The sequence below is a fragment of the Candoia aspera genome, chromosome 6 (assembly GCF_035149785.1).
Source record: "Candoia aspera isolate rCanAsp1 chromosome 6, rCanAsp1.hap2, whole genome shotgun sequence".
NCBI lineage: Eukaryota > Metazoa > Chordata > Lepidosauria > Squamata > Boidae > Candoia > Candoia aspera.
The window spans coordinates 66,461,423-66,488,474 of record NC_086158.1 but is presented as its reverse complement, the minus strand read 5'-3'; the positions used below and the strand labels follow the sequence as shown (position 1 = coordinate 66,488,474).

The window sequence follows — 27,052 nt, the reverse complement described above, 5'->3', positions numbered from 1 at the left end:
CATTCCATACCGCCCATGCTGCTGCATTCTGGATAGGTTGCAGCTTATGAATGCTCTTCAAGAGCAGTCCTATGTAGAGTGCATTACAAACAGGAGGTGACTGAGGCATGAGTTACTGTGAGCAGGGCATCCCAATCCAGAAACAGACACAACTGGTTCATAAGATGAACCTATGCAAAGGACCTCCTGGCCACAGCTGTCACCTGCTCTTCAAGCAGAAGCCATGGGTCCACGTCAGCCATATCTGGTAAACCAGACTGAAACAGACTCTGTGCAGATCAAAACTACTTTTATTAGAATAGCTATAGTAACAAATCTTGCAAGTCTGAACATGCTGCCTTTCCTCTTTACCTCCATGACAATTGGAGGGGGGGCGCTATCTGAGGCATTTCAGTAAATTACTTTCTTGGCCTAGGCTTGGGTTTCATTTATCTGATTGTTGCCTTGGTAGTGGCTCTTCCTTCTGTCCTTCAAGGCCATCCTTTTTGTCCATTACAGTCTAAAATAACCCTCAAATTGCACATGACCTTTGTGTGAAAGGGTGCCACCCGATTCAGAGCTAAAGATGGAAAGTCTTGGATGCAGGAAGTATACCCCTCCTGGTGTTCTTAGACCTCTATGTGGTGTTGATGTCATCAATCATGGTGACTCCTTGGAATGACTATAAGGTTTGGGGGTTGGGGGACTGGACTTCTGTGGTGTCACCTCTAAATGAGTGGTCAGTACCATTCAATGGCAGAGGGGAGGAGAGATCAGCCATGTGAGCCTTAGTTTGGAGGATCCCACAGTTATCAATTCTATAATCCCTCCTGTTTAACAGCTATATGATGCTACTGGGAGAGTTCATCGGTCAGTTCAGGGTGAGATATCATCAGTATGCTGATCATACTCAGGCATACATCTTTACCTCTGGCAGAGCTGGAGACACAGTGGAAGTCATTAACCAGCATCTGGAGGCTATTGGGATCTGAATGCAACAAAACAGGTTGAAGTTGAACTGAAGCAAGACAAAGTTGCTGTTTGTGCAGAAGGGATCTCTTTTATCTTCGGTGATAAATCTTGAAGGGGTGACAGTCCCCCTAAAAGAACAGGTCTGTGCCTTTATTTTACTTACATATTTATGAAGTAAATTTATAGAGCCACCCATCTTAAACAACATCCTTTGGTGGGTAACAGAAACACAAAAAACACAATATAAAACTACAAAAACACACAAAAAAAATCACAATTGAAAACATAGTTGAGGCACACTTAAAATTTCTATAACAGCATAAAAATAGAAAACACACATCAGGCTCCATTAACATCCTGACTCCAAAACCTGAGGGAACCCGGGCTCTTCCTAGACTCATGGAGGCCCTTGAAAGGCAGGTGGTTGAGGGGCTTTCACACAGCTTCTGCTGATGTGCCTGTTGTGGCCTTACCTGAGTGGGGTGCAGGCTTTGCCACAGTAACTCATGCTCTTATCACCACCCATTTAGATTACTGCAATGTGTTCTACATGGGGCTGCCTCTGAAGACCAGCCAGAAACTGAAATTGGTGTAAAATGTGTCCAATACACTAGCAAATCAAGGCTGCTATTGTCATGTAACACTTAGCTTATGGTCACTGCATTGGTTACTAATAAGTTATGAGGTACAGTTCAAAGTACTGACCTTGACTTATAAAGCCCTATATGGCTTGGTCCTGAAGTACACAGAGGATCACCGCCATCTTTGCAGAGGTGGTCCATTGAATTCATTCAGTGCAAACTGTCAACTCCACGAAGTAGGTCAGACCAGGAAATCAACTCCGCAGAAAGGCTAAAATTACTTTTATTGAGATTGGCTATAATAACAGAATCTTCCAAGTCTGATTGTGCTGTACTTCCTCCTCCTTCTTATGGTTCAGTGAATTAGGGAAGCATCTGCCTGAGCTCCTTCTGAATATCATCTCATTGTTCTGGACTTTAGAAAGGTTTCAGCCTCCTTTGCCTAGGTAAAAGGTGATTTTATTGTAAACAGCCCAGAGTCCCTCTTTTGGGGGAGATGGGCAGTGGCTAAATTTGAATAATAAAAAATAAATAAATAAATAAATAAATAATGATTTCTGCATCTTCCTTACTCTTTACAAGATCTTCTGCTGACATCTACATGGGAGACTATTAAGTCTCCCATGTAGGAGAGGTGAATGAGACTGGGGCTCCCTTCAATATTTCTCTGTGGTAGCTTCCATATTATGGAATATTCTCCTTTTTACATTAGATTTGCTCTCTCCTTGTTGGCCTTCTGCACCCTGTTAAAGACAGAGTTGTTCTGGTGGGCCTTTGGGGAATGAATGGTCCCTATTACACTTACCGCTTTACAGCTGTTTGTATCTCTGTTGGTTTTTATGTTTTAATCTGTTTTTAGGTGTTTATGCTGTGAAGTGCCAGGAGCCATTTTGTTGAATCCAGCAGTATAAAAACACAGTAAGTAAATAAATAATCTCTCAATGTCCTTTGGCAAAGGATTGCCCTTCCAATGATGAGGAAAAGCTCTATTAAGCAATGCATGCAGTCACGCTATCCTTCTAAAATTTCCTTTCAGTCTTGTTTTCCACTGGAAAAAATACCTCTTAACTCACATCTTTCCAGCATTTGCTAATCTGATGCCAGATCCAGAAATCTGAATATACACAGAAGCATATTTGGATCCTTTGTGACTGCAGGATTCCCATTCATTTCTGTTGAAAAATATAAATCACAGATGTATGTTCTACGCTAATAATTCTTAACATGAATTGTTCTGCTATTGTCTACTTCTATTCATGTGTTACAAGCACCCTGCTATGTGGAAGATGACAAGAGAATGTTGTGCTGTTGTTTTGCCTTTGGCAGTCCAGTTGCCATCACACTCTACATCTGTTTTGATTGTCAACCTAATTCTGGAACCAGTCATAAAACTTATTTATGTCCCCCATGAATATCTTGACAGGTTATATCTTATTTAGACTTCAAGGAACTCTTCTGGCATAGTTTCCAAATGAATCAGCAATTGACCTACTTGCAAATATGAATCCTTTATCATTTTCTATCCCAATTTCAGACCAGTTTATGGAGGGGGGAGAGGATAAGAACCTGTCCCTGATTGTGCCTATATATATGGAAAGTGACCTTTTAGTTTTGATGGCTATGTTTATGTGATCTAAAGCCTAGGCTTTAGCCTGACTTTCTTTCCTTGTACAATTGGCTTCAGTTGTACATGGGCTCCATTCCTATACAGCTGTCACAGCCCCAGCAAGGTAAAGTGAGGGAATTCTTCCGGGAGAGTAGAGCAAATTAAAGCTCACCGCAGGAAAGTTGTGCCCCTGGCACTGTTCTTATGCAACAGCTGCAGATGCAACAACGATCATCTGACATTCTGACATATATGTTGAGCAAAGCAGCAAGCCAGCCAATGCCTACAGAATATCGCACAGGACTCCAAGTCCCAGCATTAGACAAAACAGGTGTAAGACATCCTGTTGCTAGTCTTCAGAGGTTACCGGCGCAAGCAGAGAGATCCAAGCGGGAGGGCAGATGAAAATAACAAAGAAGGTTAGGCCTTGGCTTGACAAGCTCATTGATAACATTTTAGATGGAACAGACCCGCATGTTGAGTACAAATTGCTCCTAATATCTCTTTGCACACTGCAGGCCACAGTCAGGGAGGTAATGGGTTCATTATTCATTATTTTAGGCAAGCAAATTTCTACAGATAGGAGGCCCTGGAAACCCAGAGGGCTTCCAGTTGTCGTTCAGGTTTTGACTTGAAAATACGTTTTAGTACCAAAACAGTATGGCAATGGATTGTACCTCAGTTGTGTGTTTATGCTTGAGATTAAATAAATATAGGCACTGAATTCCTTTTGTCAATATTTGGAGGAAAAATCTGCTTCAGTGTATATTGCATTTCAATACTCCAAGGCTAATTGAGCATTTGCAGTGAGGCATGTACATTGGCAAAGGTTTGTGGAAATTATCCATTGCAGCCAAAAAGAAAAGAAAAGACAAACACGCACCCTCAAATATTGTAAGCATGATACTTAGTTAAACAGCAGAATAGTTTAAGCAATGGAAAAATACTTCCTTCTGTTATTGATCATTAGTTATGTTATGTTCACAGTAGTCCCATAATGGAATGTCAACTGTCATTTTATGCACTGACCGCTTCATTACACACAGTGCACTCAGCTAATCAGCCTTTACAAAGTTGGCATATTTCTAGAGATAGAGGGATGATAGACAGACAGACAGACAGATGATAGACCCACACCCATACCCACACCCACACAATAGATATATATAAATACATGCATATAGAAGAAGCTCTGTAAAGCTCTGCTGGATATTGCAGTTAGCATCTGCTATTGTCTGGTTAACAATTGGCAATTATCAGCTGGTCTCCAGTATGGCTGATGAAACCACAGATGGCTGATGAGAAGAACACTTAGTCTTTTTGAGGATAACTACACGGTATAATATATTAGAAATATGAGTTTAATCAACTGTACTTTATCTGTTATAGTTTTAGGCATGTTAGGAGATACGATACACTTGCAAGCTAATGACTTTTATAATTTTGTCCCCTTCATCTGGTGCTGGGCATACAAAACAAGCACAAAAGCAAAAAAGGGGTACATTGTATGTGTAATGTGTTCCAGTTTCATGGAGTTTTAAATTAGTTGTCCATGGATGGTTCTATCATTGTCACATTGTGGCCAGTGTATAAACCTTGAAACACCTCAGCCAGGAGGTAAGATGTAATAACAAGTTCACTCATAGTTGTGTTGGTACTATTGGAAATCATGGAAATGAGACATTGTTGTAACTAAGCTATAGGCTATTTCAAAAGCACTGTGGCTTGATTTAAACATATCTTGACTAATGTTCAGACTGTGGGTATTCCCTTTTCAATGAACCATCTTGGCCTTATCATTCAGGTTATTTGAAAGATGCAGGTGCACCAGCAGGAGACATGTTATATGTTAATTATCATGAAAATGCAATGTCTCCCTAGAGAGAAGACAAATACAAATAGTTTAGAAACTGAATTAGAAATGTTCCTATTTCTTCTTCCCTTTCTCATCTACTACTATGTTGTAAGTCTTTGTTCATAAATATTTTGCTCTAATCACCTTCCTGGCAATATTTTCTGACAGATGTAGATACTCATGTATATTCCCATGTACACACATATACACAAAGTGCTATTTTGCCAACAAAAATATTATGTGAAGCCAATTCAGACTAGAAGCTGTGATATAGCAGTACTCAAATTACATTGTCTTTACATTTGAGCCTGTAAACTTCTTTGATAGCACTGACCATCATAGGAGCTGATATCAGGCTGTTATTTACATATTCTATTGTATTATATGCCACAATTACACTGAATCAATACATCTATTATTACTATTCTTTTTTTTTTCCCACTGCAGGACATGGTGTGGAATTGTGAACCTTTCCAAATACCTCACCATTTTCTCTTCCATTAATATGACCATTAACATTCATATGGATGGAGGACATAACTCAGAGCAGTCTTTCTCAACCTTGGCAACTTTAACATGTGTGGCTGGCAAATCTTCAAGTTGCCAAGGTTGAGAAACACTGGCTTAGAGAACTGTGTAACCTAGTTTTGTGAATGGTTGTTTGGGATTAAATCCCACTATAATAATAGAGCTTATTTCCTGCTTCATATTGGAGTTTCCAGTACTGAACCTGCAAGATTGAGTATTTCCTTTTCAATGCATCTGAAACATACAGTTAGGATTCAAATGGTTGCTCATATCATATTGACATTTTAACACATTTTTTTTTTATGATCCAGCTGTTTGCAAAATGTGATCACTTTTCCCATTATAATTCTGGGAAAATAGGTTTCATTATTTCATTGGCTAAGAGGCTCAGGAAGTTTGGTTTCTATAGAATTCCATCCAGAGGACTTGTGAATAACCCATATGGAGCTCCCCAATCACTCCCTGGATTTATTCTGAATGTATAAACTGCCACCATTTGGCATTCAGTTTAATGTTGGTCCATAAGAGTGAATTGAGTGTTCAGCAAAGTGAGTTTACCTCAGCAAAAAAAAAAAAGCTTCTCAGCCAAAATTCAGCATCACAAAATTAACAAAAAGGCTACCTGCAATTTGTCCTACAAATTAAAGCCATGCAGCCTGCCTTTGATGGTATTGAGTTTTCTCCCCTTAGTATTTGAATACACATTTCAAACCAGAAATCCTTTTCTGTCACATTTCAATGGTTCCTTATTTATTTTTGGCGGGGTGCAAGTTTGTGTACACGGGACCCGGACAGCTTTCTCCTCAGCTGATTCTGCCAAGCTGGCATCCCATTTACCAGGAAAGTTGCCAGGTGCTTAATTTAATATGAAACCAGATTTTCCAAAGTAAAAAAAGAATGTAACCTGGGCAATTATATTGCAATTACAATTCAAATTAGAACAGAAAAATTAAGCAACTCAGTGTTTTAAAACAGCCATGTGACACAAAATGAAAAAAAGAACGCATCAATGAGATGAAATTAGTTAATTTAACTAACTGATTGCTATATTTAATTAAAATAAAATGATTGGCTTTAATGCCCTGCCTTATTATTTTTCAGGCATATTTATTTAAGTATAAGCTTGCTGGTGCTCAGTGATGATAATGTGTTCAAAAGCCAGATAGGGCCATTCCTGGAATTATCTTCTTCCAACAGAGAAGCAAAACCAAAACAAGACTTTGGAGACTGTTAGCCAAAATTCACTCTTGTAATCATGGTCCCCTGTGACAGGACTTTATTCTTGAGAAGCCTGTGTCATCTCTCTAGCAAGGCTGTGTCTTGAGGTAAACCCAGATTTCACGCAGAGGACCAGCCAGGAAAAAACTGGATTTCAAAGAGTTAATGGTGATATTAAGGAGAGAGGTGTTCTTTCAAAGAGCATTTGTTGTCTTCAAATACTGATCTTTGTACTGTAGAAATGGCTGGGCTGAATTTTCTGTGTTCTTTCCTAAATTTTGTATTGGCCTTGTGCTAAAAGGCAAATGCTGAATGAAGCTGTAAATTGTTTAACAGCCAATCTGGATAAGGAGTAGGGCTTTTTTTAAAAAAAAAGCATGCTACCTCTGAAGGCTGGAGGCAAGATTCTTTTTTTTTTAACAGTTTTCACTGTCATCGGTGTCACCAATTTGAAGCTTGCCTTGTTTACCGGATGAAGGTTTCACACTGTGTCAGTATTCTGCCAGGGTTCCACATTAAAATGAGCAGTTAGTACAAGTCAGCCATAAACATGGCAGATCTGTTAGACTGGCAGAAGCCACTGTGAGCTCCCTGGTGCAGCTTTTAAGCACTTGGCATGCTGTTAGCTCAAACTGGAGAGGGGGCTGTGTGCATCATTTGGACCTGAGTGCAATGCACTTGAAATAATTACTTTAATCAGCAAAAGTTAATTACTTTAAATCATAAATTAATGGCAGAGCATTTGGCAGAGCCTGATGTGTGTGGCGAAGCTGTCAAGCAAAAATCACAGGTGAACCTGCGACCCTTTCTCAATATCACTGGATGAAAGGAAGGTGCTCACCTACTGTGCACAGCACTTCAGCTGCATTAAAAAGAACTCTTTGTAAGACAGAGAGCCACCACCTTAAACTGTCACCTATAAAAAAAAACAGGGACGATAAACAAGCAGATTGCTGCTAAGCAGGTCCTGCTGGAGGAGCTGGCCCTTGATAATAATAAGATGTTAAAATGGCATCTGCCTTTATTTTATAGCACAATTGGAAAGATGGTTAAAAGTAATAAAGCCAGCCGATATGTTTTATGAGTTAGTAGTTAGCAGTGTTTACCGTGGGTGAACTAAAGATTCCAGAGAAGACGTAATACATTTGAAATGGCGCATGGAGACAGTTATTAAGGAGATAAGTGTTCTGTTAAATGCAAGGGACTCAGGATGGTGTTGGGGAGGTGGGGGCGGAGGGAGAGGGAAGATGACAGTTTCCAAGATTTTCAAAGGGTCCTTCCTGTTATTTCAGAACTGCAGGTTTTGTGTTGGTATTTATGGTAGTAGGCAAAGAATTGAGAAACTGCCCCATTGTAAGAGTTAAGCCAAGATGCTGAATGTACACTTTTGTGCTGGCGTTAGCCTCCATCCCAGATCTCTGTGCTTTAACTGTCTTGGGAGATTCTATCAGCTTTTTTGCCTTCGCCTTAGCCTCTGACACACAAGGAACATTAGATATCATGGGAACAGTGGTAGATCTGGGACAGAAGCATGGAAGTGCATCACAGAAAATTCAGTGTGAGAAGTCACTTTACCATCTAACAATGGAAAGCATTGTGGGGAGACCATGGAACTCGTAATACAAAGTTAAGGCCCTCAATACAGGGCCTTAGAAAGGCCACAGGGTCCTCAGCTAGCGTCCTGTTTGTTGGCATCCTATTCTAAGAGGATTAATAGAGGTTTCTTGCTGAGCAAGATGAAGCACAGCACTTGAAATCACTGAGGCACCTTATCTTCCATTTTTATGATAAATCTGTGTTTAGTGATGTCTGACTTTGGTTTCCGTAACTGCTCATTATCTCATTAGTGACAGTCATATGATAGTGTATCATTTATTGTTTGGCATCTGGCATGTTCATCTATAAACTAATTTCATTTTATACCAAACAAGGTTAAAAAGTAGTAAACTCAAATGGCAGAATAGAAAGCCAGCAGTCTCCCTGCAAAACATACATGTTTTAAGTAAGAGTTAGAATGAAGTATTAATACGTGAAGAAAAATGGTAATGTAATTAAAGCAGAGCTAAATTAAGTTTGAATGACACCAGTACAATTTAGACCTGTGCCTTCTCAGTGAAAGACGTATACTGAAGATATTCCTTAGGTTGAAAATCCTAATATTGTTTATTCAAAACTCACATGCGCACATCATACATATACTTTTAGAGAACTTAGAGCCATCTAATTTTTTTTTTATCATATTTTCATTTTTATTGTATTTTGTAATTTTAACTTGTTTTTATTGTAAACCACCCAGAGTCCCTTCTGTGGTGATGGGGAGATTGGCGGTGATAAAAATCCAATAAATAAATAAATAAATAAATACTGTACATCTGTCTAGCTTTCCACTATCCAGCAACAAGAAATGAAGGCAAACAACCAATGCAGTAAATTATTGCAATACATGGACATGCAACAATATGGTGACCCAGATGTTTCTGACCATCTGCCTGCATGCTTACAATACATTCTACCACACATCTGCAGTCCATTGTATATCTGCTATATACTATGTATGCTGACATTGCAGGAAATTAACTCCTCATGTGGTTTTATACCCAACCTGATATGCTACACATGGTAAATGTTCATTCTATATTCACTATAGTCATTGTATTTATGACAAACTGTAGGTGGTTTATTTGTGGCATTTGTAAAAAATGAGTTGGACCATTAATGTAAGAAAGAGACTGTCTCCTATAATTTCCTTTCTGCCCTGGATTGCATGGATCTTCTGGCATTGTTTCTGATGAGAAAAAGGTTTTCAATAGTAGGATAATGAATAGCATATACTTTTTCTTGTGCATGATTGCCCATATTCATACACAAACTACTGATCCTAAATTTATGTTTAGAAAAATCATTCATGCAGATGTTCATGAATAGTGAATAGGAAAAGGTTTAAAGACAAAATGAACAGCTGTTTGGAAATTCAGATGAATGCTTCTAAGCAAGGATTGCCCATTTCAACTGATAAAATCCTTACACTATTAGAGCTGCCAGCCTCTCTTAAATAACCTGCCTAAACATTTTCGTAAAGAGCCTGGCATTGTCCATGTCCATGTACACACATGATTTCCAGGCAATCTATGAATGGCACATGAAAGATGAACCTGTTAATAGTTGAGTCCAGGAATGTGAAGTAGATTGGGCAGGAAGAATATCAATTTCCAGGTGCCTCAGCATCCAGACAGACTAGTACTTTCAGGGCCGCAACTAGGGGAGGCCACCGGGGCATGTGCCCCGGGCGCCACGCTGGTGGGGCACCAAAATGAGCAATGGTGGGGCGCCAAAATGAGTGCTGGGGGGCACCAAAATGGGCGCAGAATCCATGTTTGCCCCGGGTGACACAGACCCTAGCTGTGGCTCTGAGTACTTCCCACAATCCTAGCTTCACCCACCATCAGAACTAAAAATACACTAAATTAAGCAATCTTTTCTATGTTACAAACATCATAGTCATCCACAATATACACACATAATTCTAGTAAGTCACTAAAGAGCAAATTGGCTGGACAGAGAAAAGGGAAAAGAGGTTCAAGTAAGAAAAAAAGAAAAGTGGGACCACTGTAAATAAAACAGATGTACTACTTGTTGTCCAACAGACAGAGTCCAGTGTCTTCATGGGGTGATGCACAAATGCTGCTACATATCCTAATTTTAGCCTGCAAAGGGACTGAAACAGGGTTTCTCTCACTGAAAGCTGAAACCTCTGATCACCAATCTCAGGTGTGAGAGGACAGCAAGAGAAGATGTAAGAAGTTCTCCTGTTATGCCAAACTGTTGTTGGGGTACAGTATGAGCAGATAATGGAGTAATCATTATAAAATTCATACAATAATTTAAGGTGTTAACTGGAGCAAACTTTGCTGCAACCTGCTTGAATCATACCACAAGTGGGTTTAATGCAAGAGTAGCTGGTATTCAATCCACACTTCTTCTACTTATAGCGCTGTGCAGTGCAAACTGAAGCTTTGCATTCAGTTCCAAAAAGTTGGTTTAGAGTGCATGGGAGCTGAAGCACAGGGTCCTGGAACGAACTGCCAACAAATGCTGCATCTGTGTAACTTTTCAAAATAATTTCCAAGTCAATACACAGCCCTATGTTTCAACCCTAAAACCTAGGATTATCTGATAAGCCTAATTGATGGGAGATTCAGGAAGAACAAAAGCAAGTTTTTCACACAGTTCATCTGTGGAATTAACTGTGAAAAACGTTGGTGGCTATTTCTTTGATTCATGGAGTTTCATGGAGGATGCTTATTCCCCAAGATTAGATTCATGGAGGATGTCTTAGACAAATTCATGCAGGATTATTATCAGTAAATGCAAGTATTTATGAATATATGCTATGTCCATATTCAGAAGCAGCATCCTATAAATTACCTGTTACTTGATCATAAACGTGGGCTAATGCTTTCACATATCCTGATTGTGGATTTTCAAAATATATCTAGCTAATCACAAGGAAAATTCAAATACTGGACCAAAGAGCCCATTTCTGAGATCCAGGAGGATTCAGTTCTTCTATTCTGTCTCGTGGCATGTTGTGCCAGCTCATTAGTATTTGCTGATGCTAGTTTTTGAGCAATAGCTCCATCTGCCATGTGTCGTGATTACAATTACTAGATCTTATCCATATGAATTTGGGGCAGAATAGGCCAAGGCACTTATCAGCTTAGCCTTTTGATCACCTTAGAGCAAACTATATTACATTTCCTCCAAAAAAGAAAAGTTTATAATTGAATTACACCTAATAAGCAGAACTGTGTCATGCAGCGGTCTCACTTCTCTCCTACTGGTTGTTGCACAGTCCACAGAAGAATTATAAAGTGTCCTGAACACAATCACAAAAATAATTATTGTAGATTATGATACTACATGTATTGGATATTATCGTAGCAGTATCGGTACAGCAATTATTTTTGCTAGTCACCTAGTGACAATAACATTAGGATGTTAATATGGCACTTTCATAATTACTATAAAAATGAGGAATATCACAGCACCTCTGATGACAGATTCTTGAGTGCCATAAATTTCAGAAGTGTTCAGCTTTGGTTCATAGTACAATTACACAAGGCAATACTTCGCAGTCTTTCCTGGTACTGAGCAAATTCTATGTATTTTGATTAGGTTCTTTAAATTTATGTGATCCTATATACTGCTCTGTGCATTGTCCTGAAAATGCATAACTAAATATCCTTGTTCTAAAGATGAACATTGCAATAAAATATTTGGTAAGGGGATGAATGTGCAAGTAAGAATTACCAGGCTTTAGAAACAGAGATTAATTTGGAAAACAAACAAGGTGTCATTGTTCCATTTTTATCTCCACTGAGTGTTGGATTATGATTTGTGCCAATGAGTAATTTCTTCCCTTTTTAGTTGTTCAAAATCCAGCTTGAGAAAGGCTACTATGAAACTGAAAAGAAGGTCCCTTACTACTTTGGGTTGAAAACAAACATTGCTTATTGTCTCTTAGGATATCATTTTAATATAGCCAACCCAGTTCTCATACAGATGCCTGCAATGGCCTGCTGCACACTGACTTGTTAAAAATAAACTATTCAAAATTGGTGGACTTTGTTGGACTGGTGTCAGTACGTAGGCTTTTTGTTCAGTGAACTTCTCAAACACAAGTGTTTTTCTGTCCTCTGAGGTTTGAATTTATGTGACTTCAGATAGATGTTCTGCAATAACTGAGCATATGACAGTATATATGGTACATTGTTAATGTATGGGATAACTAATTTGTCCCCACATGTTATTTCTGGACTATAGGATTTGGCAATGTTTATGTTAGGTTCTTGTTTGTAATGTTGCATTACACCAATTTTGTAGATTGGTGACTGTGTTGGCTACTGTTGATGTGGTTCGCATTGCGCTTCATTCCCATACTTGTCCTTTTTATTGTCTTGCAAGCTCCTTTTTATTTTATTATTTTCATGTCCTTTTTATTGCCTTGCAAGTTCTCTTAGAAATACAGCAAAATCCTGGATGTTTTATAATTTAATGAACAAAATATGTGAGTTATGAGTAACTTATGATGAGGCTATCAGCTAGGTTTTCCCCATCATAGCGGAAACCTTTTGCAGAGAAAAAGAAAAATACCTTGTGTATAAGTATGTATTCATATGTGAGGTTGAAAGCAACTGTTCGAGGTGGTAGCCAGGTATACCATTTAGCCTACATTTACATATAAAATGTACTCTGTTCGGAAAGTGCTTTTTTCCTTGTTTGCATACACATAAAAATTACACTCTCTTTCTCTTTATTTTAACATTCTCCTAAAGGCAGCAGTATTTGTAACTCTTCTACCCCCCCAAAAAAAAGATTTGCACCCCAATCATATCAAAATATTTCTGAATTAAGTGTTGTACATCACATGAGCTTACTCCACAATCAAAATCAGGAAATCTTTCCTGTGCCACAAAACTTTTTGCTATTTTGCTGCAGGCTTACCATAACTCAGATGTTCAGAAGCATGAATAAAAGAAGGGCAGAAGGTGACCATCATCACTGCTGACACTGAAGCTATTCCCTCAAATATCTACAGGAGGGAAGCACTGAAGAACGGTGACTCTTTCAGAGATTTGAGCTCCTGTTCCAAGTTTTTCTTTGTAACAGATTATCCTCATTAAGAGTAAAAATAAATGGATAAAAGAAAGATAAAATATGGGCTGAAGATAAAAGTATAGCTATGCCATTGGATGCTCCAAGAAATTTCCACAATGAACAGTGCACATTGCACATCAAAAAGCCATTTTGGAAGCAGACATTGTGAGTTGTTTGAAGCATTTCCTTTCCCTGTCTTTGACAGTAATATAAGAAAAACAAAAATTAGAGAAGTAAGACTTAAGTGGTTTTTAAGAATATTGAAACAATGCACGTAAATACTAATTAAAAACATTTCACTCAAAAAGTCATACAAAGTATAATGCCATTCAGATTATAGTGTGTTGAGAACTTTCAAGGTGTGGTATGTTGGTGATACATATTTTTTAAATGATCTACTTTAAATAAACTTTGAGAAATGCCTTAAGAGGTTAATCACTTACATTATTTTGCTTCCAAACAATGAACTATACTGTTGTGATCAACATATAATAACATTTACCAATGTTCTACATAATTGCAGGAGATTCAGTGAACTTAATATAAGTTGGGGTGCATGGTCCTCTCAGTCTGGGGCTGAATTATATGCACCAAATGCTTCCAAGTTCTGTTCCCAATGAAGACTCAACTTGTCCTTATTTTATGGCCAATTATCTTGTGCCAGCAGTATATTGAGATGGCAGTGTGTGTTGATGAGCAAGGCAGCTTAATTGTTGTAGTGTAGACATCAGGGGTTTAAATTATTAAATTACAATGTACATCAGTGTTGCAAGTGTGTTCAAATAAAGTACAGAGTTGGTTAATCCATCAAGTTTTAATCTTTATTTTTCCTTGTCAACTATTCAGGAAGTTCTTTTACAATTCTATTTTATTAATATTCCTTTCTGGATGTGAACTAAAGAAATCTGATGCAAAGAATGGACTTAACAGAAGCAGTTTGTTCCCATTTCTTTCTATCACCCCTTTTCTTCAGCACCTAGACTGTTTCAAATTAAGGAAAATCCGATTGCTATTTTAATCATTCCAATGTGTCCAGTGTGGGAGATGAACTCAAAAGGTGAATATTAAAAGTACTTGTGGAATACTGTCATTTCATGAATGAACACATAATAGCCAAAGGCAAAACTGGAAGGCAACTTCACTTCCAATCAGTGTTTTCATTTTATTGAAACCAGATTGGAATTCCTGGAAAGAAGCCTACATATCACATCTTTAATACTAATTTTCATATACTCCAGTAAAACTGTCAGGGTGAATCAGTTGTTGAAGAAAGCTTCCTGTACAATTTACAGATGTGTTTCCCTGTAGCCCATTATTTAATGCAGAACCAGAAATGTGTTTCTGAATTTGATAGTTTTTGTCCTTCCTTGTGCTAGTTTTTGTTGGTACTCATCTGTTGATTAAAATTAGCTCTTTTAACATTTGTACAGCAATCTCTCTCTGCACCCAACAATCTCTGAAAGCTTCTGCTATAATAAATATCTTAATCTTTAAAGATGCCACAAGATTCTTTGAAGTTCCTCATCTCCAAAAAAAGGAACTTCTTCTTATGAGAATTGTTGTTGATTTACCTTGGTATGGCAGAACATCCAGATGCAAAATGACTTCCTAATTGTTCATCTCCCCTTCACCCCTGTGAAAAAAGAAATGTCTTATGTCTTCGCAAAATTACTGATTTTCTATTTAAATAAATAGAGATTTTATTTCCATTTAAATAAATGAATGAATGAACATGTCTCTTCATCATTATTCAAAACTAATGTATTTCTAGTTTGCATTCTGCAGAGAGAAAGTCAATGGACAGCGGCACATCATAAAAGAAACCCAGCCATTTCTTCTGCTTCAGAAAGAGATCAAAGCTTGCTAGATATTTGCATGGATAGACCTTTTGTTTGTTCAATTCCAAGGGAGAGCAGGGCCAGCAATCTGCCATCCTGCCAATTGCTCTGCCAACCCCATTCTGTGAAACCATTTAGAAGAAAGAAAAGCAAGCATATTTTTCGAGTTCTTTATTTCAGAAAAATAAATAATCCCACAAGTATGACATTATGAAATATTTTATTGTTCCTGAGTACAAAAAGGAGGGCTGGGAAGTGGCATCAGGGAAGTGGGTCACTTTACAGAAAAATGCTTGGGGGTAATGTTTGGAGATCTCAGTCCATTTGCACTGTTATAATTTAGGTAGTATCAGCACTTCCATCAAAGGGCCATTAGTTGGGGTTTATAACTCATCTGTAAAAATTTGCTCAGGTTGCAACAATATGGCATGTAATTGTCTCCCACCCCACCCCAATTGCTTAAAAACATGGCTTTGCTGTATTTTTTAAGTATTTTCTGACACAAATATAAATGTCTAGTGTTTAAGATGTTTTTAGTACTTGTAACCTTTGAAAACATTCTTCATTATTACAAAATAAAAGTTGTGTTGTTGTTGTTTTAATTAACCCTAGGGAAACTTGAGTGCATCCCTGGAGATTAAAAGTTAAACACTGAAGAGTCTACCAATATAAACAAGGCCTGAAAATTCTTACCTCCCTTTAGGCAGCCTGTTAGTTTCAATGGTGCAATGAATTCAATAAATGCAACATAGAGTAAGATTACTATGTACTTTAGATTCGGTACACAACTTCTTCTGTGTGCTCTGTTGAAATGACCAACTATCCTTTTTTAAAGGAAAGGAAGCAGCATTTAGTACAAAAGCTTTAAATTAGACTTACATAATAGGAAAACTACATTATCATCTAAGCATTTCAGGTAGAGGAAAAATACATTAGACTGTAAAAATTATTCCTAGAAATGGAGTAAAAGCATTTACTACACAATGGGATCAGAAAGCAAAATTACAGTGAGTGACAATAGCATGTAGCCAAGCAGAGTTGGCTATGTGAGGAAGGCAAAGCCAACTCAGAGTGATGGCAATATTTCATTATACAGTACATTGATGAAAAAATTTGCTTCATTTCATAGATGTCTACAAACTGAAAAGTGTGTTTCAGAAAAGGCAAAGTTTTTATAAAATGAGCTCTTCCATGTCATATTAGTGCTAAAGATAATTAAAATCTAGTAAAGAAGTATTAACAATATCTGTATATTCAAATTTCAGTCTTATTCTTCTTGGTGTGTTTTATATAATGCCTTCTTTTAGCATTTATGTAATTTTATCATGCTTTTAGGCCAGTTTGGTCTAGTGGCTAAGCCAATGGGAAGGAAATCAGGAGACTGTGAGTTCTAGTCCCATTTTAGGCATGAAAGCTGGCTAGGTGATTTTGGGCCAGTCACTTCCTTTCAGCCCTAAGAAGAAGGCAATGGCAAACCTCTTCTGAAATCTTGCCAAGAAAACTGCAGGGACTTTTCCAGGCAGTCTTCAAGGATTGAATATGATTGAATGGCCCCCCCAAAAATCATGCTTTTTAAAATAATATTGCTCTAAGCAGAAAAGTGATAAATATTTTAAATCAATAATTGAACCATACACAATATTCAAATCAATGTTTTATGAAGATATTTTCTATAGATTTTCCAACACAATGTACATTGCTTTTTCCACATAAAAGACTGTAAAAAGCATTTGATGACAGAATTTTGTAATCATGAATTTTGTAATCAATCACATAAAACATGTTTTATATATTGGATTATCTTAAACTGCATATGTCTTCCCCAGATCTACTATCTGATAGTACAAATCACTCAAATATTATTCTTGTTGAGAGGGGAAAGTCTACAACATTTAGGGTAATAAATGTTTAGGGCAATAACCCAAACATGTTACGACTATGCTATATGAGTAAGAAGCAAGTAGTTAGGACTTGAAGTATAATGAATGAATAAATACATGCACATGATACAGTTGTGTGGACATATACATATGTATGTGAAAAACCATGTTCCAAAAAGTGGTAGGAGCAACACTCCCCCTGCCCCCAATTACTTATATTAATGATTACTGATTAAAAAGAATTCCCTGTAAATAAGATACTGCAATTAAAAAATGAATGAGCAGTCCATCTGCCTGTAGTAACAATTCATTCTTACACGGTAAACCTCTGTCACACAAAGAAATACGCATATACACACAGACACAAACATATTCTCCTTCCATATATTTTTTTAGCAAAACAGCAAGCAGAAGGAACTGGAGGGACAGACAAGATGGAAATGGAGAAAGAGCATAAAGGTAGATGGTAATGAGGTACAGAAAAGAGGGAACTTGACAGGGAAGCAAAGAAAGAGAGGTAAACCCTGTTTCAGTGTCACAAAAAGGCATAGTCAGCAGAAAGGAAGACTTTCCTAAGCTATGATTAATCTTCAAAACTTTTCAGCAGCAAGATCTGCAGTCTTTTACACTTCCCTCCCTTTCCTTTGTATTCAATAACTTCTATTTTTTGCAGTAAATGTAAAATGTCTCCTTCAGTTACCAGATAAATATTTGGGGAAACAAACATCATCTGCCTATCAGGTAAATATGGAAGGTATTCATGATGCAGGGTATCCCACATGAATTTGTGTTTGAACTTGGATGGCTGAATCTCTTCTTGTACCTGGAATCATTCATCTGAAAACAGTGCCATAGAGGTTTAGCAATGGCAAACAATGACATTCAAGAACAGTTTTCCTGTTGCAAATTTCCTATAACCTATCAGCTCACACCACAATATTTGGAAGCTCTTATGACATGGATTTCCCACATTTCACTGTTAGTAGCTATATACATATTTGCTTCAAGATTATGCTAGCTGAATAAGTAAAGATGTGACATCATTCTGCCAGTATGCCAGTCTATGCTTTAGCCCAAGCAATGCCAAACTTACTGGAAACCTTTGTTGTGTAGCTACTTGTCCAACATCTTGTGAAACAGGTTGTGGAATGGAAGATGCAATGTCTTCTAGAACTGCTTTAAGGTATTGGCTTTGACATTTGTGCAACACTGAAAATTGAAGAGAAGTTTTGTAATAGCAGAATACGGTAATACTATTGTATGTCATATTTATATACTGCACAGTACTGTGGAATTAGCTCATGGAGGTTAATAACATAAGACAAAATGCCTCTCTCCACACAGTCCTGTAGATGCTTTAAATGGGAAAGCTATTTAGGCCTCCATACTAAGAATCTCCCCTGCTTCAGGGATGTCCACAATTGTTTGGCCTGCAGGATGTGAGGTCAGGGTAAACAGGACCTATATATAATCAGGAGAAATGATGACCTTCTTTAATGACATAATGCCCGTTTTTGCAAATGTCATGTTAGGGGTCTGTGTGCATTGAAACAATCTAGGACTGAGCTTAGATGAGCTATGAAGTTCAAGGTTATCACTGTCACTGTATTTGGCAAAGGTTTAAGATAAGTGTGGGTGAAGGAATTATGTAGGTATCAGCAAGGGAAGGGAAATATTGGCCTGAACATTTAGGACCTTACAGAAGCTTAGCATGGCAAGTGTGCTATAAGACTTTTAAAAGGAGTAAAGGGCCTTGAAACCCAGCGCTGTTCATGCTTCATCAGAACTCCTACCCTGTTTACTTCCATAATCATATAACCCAAATCATGGAGGAGGGTCACTTTATGACATCAACCATTTTATAGGCTGTATTTTTCTGAAATGTTGATATCATCCATATGAAATGGTTTGCTAAATCAAGGGAAGGCCAAAAGTTAAAGGAAGGAAGCTCCACCGTGCAAGAGCGGAAGGAACAAGACGCTATTGCTGTGACATCCATCCAGTTAAATCAGCCAAACCACAAAAGCCCACTGAACAGCAGCAGGAAAATTGCAGCAAGGTGAGCTGCTGTTCTCCTTAGTGGCACAAATAAATATTGTCCAGCAAGAAATGGTAAAAGATTGTTGCAGTGTGAATAAAACAATAAATTACAATATATATTGAACATTCTTACCCTAATTGCCCCTCCAAAAGTAGAGGGGTTTTTTTTTTGTTTTTAACATACCCTTTATTTTTAAACCCTATTGTTTAATGTGATACTGACAAATGTTTTAAAAGCCTTCTTTGAGGATTGGGGGTGGAGGAAAATGAAGCTCAGGCTGAACAGAGGACTCTAATCTTTCGTTGGATGCCTGGCAAACCACTGTTCTGGTCGGTGTGCCAGCATTGCATTCTGACAGAACAAGTGTTGCATGAGATGTGAAGGATGACTCTGGTCTGTTGAAAAACCCTGGAGCAGGTGTTCCTCATCCTCATTTGCAATGGAGCATGGCCCCTGGCTCAGTGAGCTGGAGCAAACGCGCTGGCAGGACCCATCACATACCTGCGTGCTGAGATGCACTAATGATAATGGATGCAGGCCTATTAACCATCCCATTTGTAATGGCACACAACACTGATTGTTTAGGGAATGAGTCAGCGGCTTTCCAGAAGGGAACAGAGGATGCTGGGAACCCATGATCCTTTGTGCATTCCTTCTGCTCTGCTAAGTGTACAACTCTCTTAGCCTTTATTTAATAGTACAAATGAATACATGATTTGGTACATGATTATACATTAAGAAAAGTCACTTTGGGCTGAGCAATTTTAACAACCTTTTCCCGACATCCTAGGCTGTCATTCCTATTATTATTCCTATCATCATCATCAACATCATCATCATCATCATCATCATCTCAAGGAGAAATCCCCGGGCCAGCTAAATCCAAGAGGAGCAACTGGAGGCAAAACTTAAGGGAACAAAACAAGCACAAGTAATCTTCTGGGTTTACAGAAGGCTTGTGCTTATCTCTGAGCAAATTTTAGTCTAGCCGGCGGGGAATGTGAGGTGGAAGAGCCATTGTTTTTGCATCTCCACTGCATAATTCTACTGCCTCTAACTTTAAATCCTATCCTCAATTTCTTCCCCCTCCTCCCCCCTCACTCACATGCAAATCGCATGCCCCTTGTATCCATGCAGTGGTATCAATTTTTATCCTTTCCCTCTCTTGCTGGGAGCCTATCTTTTCTTTTCTTCCTGGGTTGCAAATCCATAGATCATAGTACAAATGCATGTTTGGCTATATGGCCAAATTAGTTAAACAGACAATTTATGTGCAGCCAAGACAGAAGAGTGAAGCACTGCTGAGGATTTTTTGCAACTGAATGGGTCATTTTGTCTAAAATACACTGAAGCTGCTTGCCTCTCTTTGCTAGTGTTTATTTCCATCCTGTTTTCTCAGCAAAATTTGTTTAAGAGGGTCTTTAAAACAAAATCAAAATGTTCAAAGGACCGATCCACTTGCCAAAAACCATTTCACGCCGTCAGTTTTCTTGCTCTACTAGGACACAACACAATTTGGATTTTGCCCTTTAAGGGTTCAGAGCAGTTGGGCCAATGGGCAGGACTTTGCAAACTGCTCCATTTCTGCACTAAAGCTATTAGAACATGTACCCACAGCTTTTTATTGGTGGCATCCAAAGAACTGAAATGGATTTTTTTTTTTAAAAGTGCCTCAATGTATAAAATGTGGAATCAAAGTCTGGACTGAAATAAGCACTACACAGCCTGGATGCTTTAACTGCAGATTGAGTTCTCCCCACTATGGGGTCTGGAACACCCATATACCCACAAACACTTCCCTGAGTTTCTACCAGGCTGCCTGCTCAACTCTGTCTGTTTTTACTTTTTGGAAAAGCTTTTAATTAAAAAGTGTTTACGTGTAGGGGGGGGGGTGTCTGCAAAGTGCCATCCCATAGCATCATCTTTGTTTCCAGGAATGATGCTGTCCCCCAAAGGCCAAAGAAGCTTTTTTTAAAAAAAGCAGTCAATTGGTTTGAAAATGTGCCCAGTCTATGGCAGATGTCATGAGTAAGGATGGCGAGCAGGGGGCTCCCACCCAGACTGTCAAGCGCATGCGTAGCACTGAGGAATTGTTCAGCCATTCAAAGAGACACAGATCGGTACCGCCTTAACCCTTGGGGGTTATATGTCTGGGTTTTTCCCACGCTTCCTCAGTTTGTTAGGATTCTTGTTAAGTACTAGTAATAAATATTAGAGACCAAGTCATTGTCTCAGTGTGTTTCCTGGTAGTTAGGACAGCAGCCATGCTATTGGTGGGCAAGTTTTCTACCCCACTCCCAGTACTCCTCTTGTGAGAATGACTACAATGTTATCAACATGCCATCAGTTCAGAATTGTTGGGTTCACCCATACCAGAATACTGTAAGATTTGAGTACATGGTCTGGAAATTGTTCAGCAGGCAGTTTTCAGAGAAAACTTCTGTTTTTCTTACCTATATTCCTACTCTCCCAGTTAGGAAGGTTATTTTGCCATCTATAATTCACCATTTTCATTTAGCACCTGCCATTTCCTTCCTCCTTCTATTGCCATGATATAGTACTAGATCATTGCTAGGCAGTCTACATGGGATTGTCTTTGAAGACCATCTGAAAGCTGTGATTGATTCCAAACACATCAATGACTACCACGTTACACCTGGGTTGCAGGTCCTGGTGTAATGCAGGACCCAATGGCTGCTGAATGAAGTTCAAAGTGATATGTACAGGACCACATTATCTATCCAGAATCATTCTAGCCCAGTGTTTCTCAGCCTTAAGATGTGTGGTCTTCAACTCTCAGAATTCCCCAGCCAGCCAAGTTTTTATTTGTTGCAAATTTGGTTGGGAGATAGTTGTTCATTTATAGATTTTATTTATACATAACGACAATGTTTTATATTATGCATATTTGTTTGTTAACTGCTGGGAGTCCTAGCAGATTACAGTGAGTTACAATTTGAATGAATGAATGAATGAACACATTGGAAGAACTTTGGAAAATGTGAAATGGTTGCAACACAAATACTGATGATACTATTTACCAATAGCAAAGAAAAAAGAAAAAGAGAAAAGCAAGCCTTAAGAAAAGAGGAAGACACTATTCTGTTGCCATTCTTAATGGTATGTTGCAATCCAGACATCCTTCTCTCTCTCTCCCTCATTCTGTCTCTGGAGATTTCAGTGAAATTATTGTGGGCCTGCAAATAAAATTGATACTTTTTACAGGACATTTGCACACTGTTCTAAATTATTAACAGATCCACTCATAGATGTTGTTTCTTCAGCTTTTGAGGCCCCATGTCACTGTCATTTTCATGATCATTTTCATGATCATCACCACCACCATCTTGCATGGCCCAGTAAAATGAAAGAGAAAGAATTTTTAATATTAAAGTTTAAAAATAGCATCTAAATTTGAGTCCTTCTTTGAGCTTAAGATCCATGCCAAATGGCCTGCCAGCCTCCCTCCCCTGCAACCCCATCCTTTCAATTGGTCTTGACCATTACTCAAGTTTTCTGGTTCAGAGATCATTGGACTCTATGGTTGAAAACAGAGGGGAAAAAAGCTTCCAAAATCCTCCTTTCTGCTGCAAAACAGGAAGAAGGAATTATAAAAGGAGGAGACCAGACTCCTTCCTACTTAATCCTCATTTGATGTGTCAATGGAACCTGATCACTGACCTCTTCAAAGTCCATCTCGGTCTTCTCCAACCAGGTACTCTCTGGATGTGTTGGACTTTGGCTATGCTGGTCAGAATTATAAGAACTGAAGTCCAACATTTTGGGGAAGACTCCAATTTGGGATAGCTAAACTATTTTGGTTTGTCTTTGAAAGATGTGCAAAATATTTCAACCTCAAAACCAGTTCAAGTGTGCAAAAATATAATAAATTAGGGCTTTAGATAACCAATAGGTATACACTCAGTGTTCTTGGATCCCACTGATGTTGAGCTTCAGGGCACATTTTACAATGTAAAATTGATTTGGGTGGGTTTACTTTATGTGCACTCTGCATGCTCTTGTAGTGTTAATCTTATTCATGAAGTTGAAAAGATCTAACAATTATTTGCCCTTGTCCTTTTTTCTTTTTTGATTTGCTTTGTTTTCTTTTTTGTAGCCAGCTGAAATGTGAAAGCAAAAACAGGAAGAGCTTCAGTTTTCCATATCTACTTACATTATTATTCATCTCATTGGTTCTATGGACTCATCAACATCATCATTATCAGAAAAACATACAGAGTGTGTGTGTGTGTCTGTATACATACACACACAAACATACACACACACACATATACATACACACACACCATATGCACCATAGATCATCACACATATACATATCATATCATGAAATACATTTTCAGCATAAACTTTCCAGTTTGGGTCTTACTCTTTTAGTGGTGGGATATATGTTTCTGCGCGAAGGGTCTGGGCCAATGTTTTCAGTCATCTTCTGCCTCTGCACCATAAGCACGATCTGTTTTGAAAGGCTCCCATTGCTACATTGTATTTTATTTATCAGTAATGAAATGTTCAATAACACTCTGTCAAGTGATATAGTTGTGGCCTGATAGATACACGCTAAGTTCATAGTTTCTCTCCCCCAGCATTCCTTGCATTTTAAAATAGTTGGCAATCTAAGCCAGGAATTGTTTAGGGTGAGGGTGGTTCTTTGGTTCTAACACCCAAGAACAGACTCCTGGTTCTTCACCCTTTAATTTTTACAACCTGATCCTATCATCAACTCTTTGTCAACATTCAACTTTGCAAAAAACAGCACTTTTGGAACTCCTCCATATTCATGGTTCAGCATATGTCAAAGGACTTTTCATGCCATATACTGTATATCAATACTCAATGTGGGAGTAATTTCACTTCTTAATTTATAGCAGCAGTAACCACATTTTCAAACTGATCATAAAATATTCCTGTATGCTTGTAATCTGGCTTCTCAATGTTCTATAATAGGAATTCTATGAATAATATTTGGAAGTGGGTGATATTTTATATTATATTTTATATGGAATCGCTAAGGGAACACAGTTACTTCCAAAAAGAAAAAAACTAGTGAAATGGTTCAGACTGAGATGGCATTTGTTTTCTTTTCTTTTTTACAAAGCACCCATCACAGCTTGTCACTTGAGAACTAAAGATTTATGACATTTTTTCCTTAGAAAAAGCATTGGAAGGAAGTCTGCAAACAACAGACCTTTAATTATACATATCTCCATCTTCAGTGAAAGAGCCAACATTTCTCTTTCTTTAAAGATGTACCAGCTATGTAGAAATATCTCAACAAAATCTATTGCTAATTGCTAGGAAATGCTATATAGAAATTCATAAATAAATGTGTAATTTGATACCAGTTCCAAATATTCCATCTTTTTTCACAGTTTACAACTACCAGAAATCTAGAACTCTTTATTTCCCTAAATTCATATATTTTGATTATTGGGAAAGGGGAGATGCTGGTTTGCCATAACATCCTTATGGTAGGGATGTAGCAAGATGAGATGCTGCTGAACAACTTTCAGGAATACACCATCCCTTCCCAGCTCTTCTTGGAAAAACTAAGGATATGGAATTAGAGAAAAAAAAAAAATCAAGATGAAGGGGAGATGGTAAGGACAATAGAAAGGACAATGAACCAACGAAGTGTCCAAACTCTACTGGATATTATACAAAAAGTAAGGGAGGGCATGAACAGATACATTCATGGTGGATTCAGGAGGCACATCTCCATTCCCTACATTCCTTTCATGAATGGAAGAGCTCTTTTCCAGCATAGAAAGTTTCTATTCAATGAGCATTTCCTTGGTAAAATTGGGACATAGGCAAAAAGCCCTGAATGGTGGCCTGCAGAAGGAGAGTGGAATCTACAAAATCCCCTCCCCTCTTTTTCCATTGGTGTGAACGCCCTGAGCAGGACTCTGCTTGAGAGGATTCCTCTCCACTTTGATTGGAATGAAACCCCTCAATTCTAGCCACTGTTCAAAGTGGGACATATACACCATTTGTGAGGAAATGGACATACTATACTGCCTTTATTTGGGAACAGGAGGATACATGAATTTTCACTGTATATAATTATCAGCATAAGTACAGAGAACTCTACCCTCTTATGCATTTTTGATCCACAGAATCTATTCTTCAGCTCTCTTTCCCATCATGTGGGAGCTATTTATCTTCACTCATGCAGTTTGGTCATGTGCAGCATATTTAAACAGAAGTAAGCCCTTCATAATTCAATGGGATTTACTTGCTAGCAAACATGGTTAGAATTTCACCCTCAAAAATCCCCCCAATGTGCAGGAACATCTCTCACATGACTGGCAGAATATCTGAAAAATACATTTTAGAAAGAAAAATGTTAAAGGAGTCAATCTGCATTTAAGCCAAATGTTTAACTGAGAACTAATATTAAAGACTGCACAATAGACACTTATATCATTATAAAACCAGTGGAAACTAGTATCAAATGAATGAATTGATGTGATTATTGTTTTAGAGGTTGTCACAGTTTTGATTGTATGTTAACAGGGAAAATGTAGGACTCTGTAAAAGCCATAAAAGATGGAGAAAGATTCCAAGCTATTATTATTTCTTATAGTAGTTTGAAATATAAAAATGATTGATAATGCTGATAGGAGTGATGGTGGCTAAACCATTCAGGGATTAGTCTGACTACTCCCAAAATTACAGTGATGTAAATCAAGGTTAATATCATATACATTCTTGAAATAGCAGTTGGATGTGGCAATTAGACATCTTAAATCACTGAAATTGCAGCATCATGGATCCATTCTCCAGAAGAGCAAAGCATTTCAACATTGCAGATTCATTTAACTGCTCTCTTTCATAATAATTAATCATTTCATCAGTCATTTGGCTCAATTTGGGAAATGCCTTTCCCAGATGTTTGGGTAATATTCCAGGGTCTGACACTTCCTTCCCTCATCTTCTTACAAGAGCACATATGTAATGCTTCATAATTTATCAGTTTGAATACATTAATGCAGACTTCCTCAACTTGATACCTCTTGGATATGTTGCATAATTCCCAAGCACCATGACCAAAGTGATCTCCTTCCACAAATATCTCATTCTTGTGCTTATACTTGTGGTACTGTTGTATAGATGACCCACCATTGTCCACGAGGGCCTGCTGGTCTGCTAAATTCCATCTCAATGCCCAAACACTTATGAGCAAGGGTCCCGTTACTTTGACCTGTGAACTGTAGGAGGATTTGTCATCACAGATTTAGAAGACCTGTAAAAAGTTACTGCCTCACAAAAAATAGACTCTCCTCCTAGTATTGGAAAAGAAAATTTAGAGTGTGTTCAACTCAGTGGCACAAAATGAATCTCCAATTCAACAGTCTTGAAAATGTCTGATATTGGGTAGACAAAGGAAGCTGAAGGGTAAACAAAGTCCATCAGCCACTTCTCTTGACAGAAGCAAAGGGGAAAAAAAAGAAGTGAAGAATTTCAATTTTGGCAATTTTTTTGAAATTGCCACCTTTATTATTTTTATAAATAACTCAGTATGCTAGATATACAAAGGACCCAAGATTGCACTGAAATATTTCCAAATAGGGAAGGTTATACGAGCAGAATTCACCAGAATGAGCTTGGATTTATGCACTTGTCAGTCTAAAACCTCTTTATGCTGCCTAATTTGCTGGATGCACATCTGCTATTAGAGAAAAATGGGGTAAGAAATATGTGAAATTAATTTTCTTTCTTTCTTTCTTTCTTTCTTTCTTTCTTTCTTTCTTTCTTTCTTGATAGGATGGATGGATGGATGGAGATATACACACACACACACACACACACACACACACACACATATATATATATATATATATATATATATTTTATATCACAAAAATAGAAT

General features: G+C 37.9%; 2 long non-coding RNA genes across 2 annotated transcripts in view; both read left to right on the top strand.

Moving 5' to 3' along the window:
- The first annotated feature begins 2,388 nt into the window (after positions 1 to 2,388).
- LOC134499494 (uncharacterized) lies at positions 2,389 to 13,428 on the top strand. The gene is made up of 3 exons (XR_010068152.1): positions 2,389 to 2,450; positions 10,388 to 10,532; positions 13,238 to 13,428. It is a non-coding gene; the product is annotated as an uncharacterized LOC134499494 (long non-coding RNA).
- A 10,207-nt stretch (positions 13,429 to 23,635) lies between these two features.
- The window catches only part of LOC134499493 (uncharacterized), a 23,532-nt gene continuing 20,115 nt past the window's right edge, over positions 23,636 to 27,052 (top strand). The window contains exon 1 of the long non-coding RNA XR_010068151.1: positions 23,636 to 24,776. This is a non-coding gene — a long non-coding RNA (uncharacterized LOC134499493). The remainder of the gene's footprint in view (positions 24,777 to 27,052) is intronic.